Genomic DNA, 3260 nt, shown 5'->3' on the forward strand with positions numbered 1-3260 from the left:
ATGGAGGCCCCTCCAGGAGACCGAGGGTCTGGGTTCCCCAGGCAGCCCTTTGAGCTGGGCCCATGGTTGGCATGGGCACTGATGGTGGGTCTTGGCTGGGCTCAGGGCCCTCCGCAGATATCCACCCTCGAGTAGCTTTGAAGCATCTTTGATAGGGGACTGCTTAGGTCTCCAGGGGCTCCTCCTCTGTGCTGGTGGACAGCATGGGACGGGGGTAGGACAGGGACTGGAGAGTTGGGCTCTGGGTATAGACCTTGGAGAGGACCTCTCAGCTCTGGCCAGTGTCCAGAGGGCGGGGTTCCAGGTACCATTTTCTGTCCCAGACTCCTTTCTTCCTCTGGCTCCTAACAGCTGGATATGGGCCATGGACAGGTCAGTCCCAGGTGGTTACTGGGTGGCTGAGCAGCTGCCATTGCTTGGTCATCTCTGTCCCACCTCCTCTGCCCTGCCCTGCTCTGAGCAGGGTGTTGCCTTCCTCAGATGTCCTCTCAAAGACCATAAGAGGCCCCAGAGGCCTGGTTGGAGGGCTGGAGGGGACCACACAGCACAGGCCCCAGGGTCTGGGTCAGTGGGGTGGGGACGGGCCTGGTACTGTCTGCTGCACTCCCTGTGCAGGGTGTGCAGCCAGAAGATCTGTGCACTGAGGTTCCCACCTGCAGCTTGGGGTTCCCTCTCCCCTTGGTGGGAAGGGGCTGTGATGTGTGTTGAACACTGCCCTGTGGGGCCCCTGGAGGGTCAGTGAGGGCTCCTGGGGTGCCTTCTGGGCATGGTGGAGGTAAAACACATGGGGGCAGCCAGGACACAGGCCAGGGCATGAGGAGGTGCCCATACCCCTGCAGCCCCCACTGGCCCTGCTGTCTGCAGGGGCTGGGATCAAATGAAGGTGTCGTGGGCCTGCCTAGGAGGGGTTCCCCAGGGCCTGGGCTGTCCTCTGCATCACCCTGCGCAGTGCCCACTTGACCTCCTGGTTCCGCAGGCAGTAGATGACTGGGTTGAGCAAAGGAGTGAGCACAGTGTACACCACGGACACCAGTTTGTTGTAGTCGAAGGAGTAGATGGCACGGGGCCGGGCATAGATGAAGAGGGAGGCTGAGTAGAAGACGACCACTACGGCCAGGTGTGAGCTGCAGGTGGAGAAGGCCTTCTGCCGGCCGCCGGGGGAAGGGGTGCGCAGCACTGCACCCAGGATGGCCGAGTAGGAGAAGATGGTGAGCAGTAGTGGCCCCAGCAGGATGAGCAGTGCCAAGAGGAAGTCCACCAGCTCTGCCACTGACATGTCAGAGCAGGCAAGGTTTAGCAGTGGGGACACATCACAGAAGAAGTGGTTCATGACGTTGGGGCCGCAGAAGCCCAGCCGGGAGATGAAGAAGACCTTCCCCAGGGAGATGTGAAGCCTGAGAGCCAGGAGCCTGCGGCCAGGAGGCTGCAGAGGCTAGGGCTCATGACGGCTGGGTAGCGCAGGGGGTTGCAGACGGCCACGTACCGGTCGTAGGCCATGACGCCCAGGAGTGTGCACTCAGTGCAGGCCAGTGCCAGGAAGAAGTACAGCTGCGCCATGCAGCCCGTGAAGGAGATGCGCCGGAACTCCGGTGCAGCCAGGCTTAACAGCATCTTGGGCACAGTGACAGAGATGTACCACACCTCCAGGAAGGACAGGTTGCTGAGAAAGAGGTACATGGGCTTGTGCAGCATGGGGCTGGTGCGGATCACGGCAATGATGACCAGGTTCTCCGTGACAGTCAGTACGTAGGCCAGCAGGAACAGCAGCAGGAGGCACAGACGGAGCCCCAGAGGGCCTGTGAAACCCACCAGGACGAACTCCACCACCTCTGAGTGGTTGCCCCTTGCAGACATGGTGCCTACTGCCTCCCCTGGGGAGCAGAGATGGAGGGTAAGGGGCTAGGAGTGCTAAGAGGTTGAGCTCCCCTTGGGTGGGAGGAAGACTCATCCTTGATGTGCTCCAAGACTGCCCAAGCTCACCCTGGGCTCCGGGCCTGTTTCCTGCTGGACCGTGGAGGCCAACAGCCACCTGGCACAGACAACAGACAAGCGTCCAGGTACTGAGAGAACAGCTGAGAGGATGCCTGGCTGCAAGAACTTGCAAAAACAGTTGGACAACTGCACAGACGCCCTCCCCACCCCTGCCCCAGTTTCACCCACCCCAGTCTGGCCCTGTTCCCCCTCCACATACCGCTGACACCCACTGCCCGTGGTGGGGGAGGTGCCTTGGCTGGGTCATCCCAGGCCCAGGGGCTGGTGGGCAGGGGTGTCAGAATCAGGAAGGAGGCTCTTGGGCTGTCTCAACACTATCAGGCAGACCCCAGGAAAGGTGGCAGGAAGGAGGCCTGGGGACGGCAGAGGAGTCGTGGGTTCAGTGGGCAGGTGAGTGGCACTGGGCGAGATGGTAAGGGCCAGGGCCTACCCAGAGTCCTCGTCTGCATGAAGCAAGGTGGGGCTCTGCAGAAGCTCCCCAGGGATTAAGAGGGTCCCACCCCACCCCCAGTGCTGCTGGCACCATAGGCTCCGCAGAGGGAGGTTGACCTTAAAGGAGTGGAGCCCAGAGCAGAGGTCGCCCCTTGCCCCATTGTGGAGGGAGCCTTCTCCCCAGCCAGGTCTCCCCAGACATGGCTGAGCTGCCCAGCTCCAAGTCAGTCTGCCCTGTGGAGCGGGGAGGGGTTTTGCTGCTTACCTGGCGTCCTCAAGCCTAACCTCAAAGCAAAGCTCAGCAGTTTGCTGCACAAGCTGGTGTTTCCTGAACACACCTGGGCAGGCACAGTGGAGGGAACTCCAGGCTTCTCCACCCTGTGCTATCTGTGCTGCCCTCAGCTGAGGTGCCTGTGACCAACACAGAAGGCAGTGTCCACCGGCTCCACAGCTGTCCAGGAGTCCCAGGCTTCTCCTGTCCTAGGCTGTAGGGGCCTCTGATGCTGGTCAGTGAGCAGAGGAATCAATGGGTGCCTGCTCTGTGCTCCCTGGCCCCAGCAGCAACTTAGACCAAGATCCCTGTAGGGCAGCCCTCCCGTTTGGTGCCCATCCTGCCCCTGCTGTTGGCTGCCCAGATGCCCCCTCTCCCTCTCCAGGCCCTGTGTGTCCCCCACCCCAACCCCAGCAGGCTGCTTGGGGCCTGGGAAGACCTACAGGAAAGGACTAGAGAGGCAGCAGAGCTCTGGGCATGGGCTCTGGGACAGCAGCTGGGTTCAAATTTCTCCCTGTCCTTAGCCTGTGATCTTGGATAGAACAGTCTATGGCCATGATGTGAG

The 3260-nt window shown here is 61.3% G+C and overlaps 1 pseudogene; it reads right to left on the bottom strand.

Moving 5' to 3' along the window:
- Positions 1-898: 898 nt before the first annotated feature.
- Positions 899-1854, bottom strand: LOC143638020 (olfactory receptor 226-like; annotated as a pseudogene).
- Between the last annotated feature and the right edge of the window lie 1406 nt (positions 1855-3260).

The sequence above is a fragment of the Callospermophilus lateralis genome, chromosome 15 (genome assembly GCF_048772815.1).
Source record: "Callospermophilus lateralis isolate mCalLat2 chromosome 15, mCalLat2.hap1, whole genome shotgun sequence".
Taxonomy (NCBI): Eukaryota; Metazoa; Chordata; class Mammalia; order Rodentia; family Sciuridae; genus Callospermophilus; species Callospermophilus lateralis.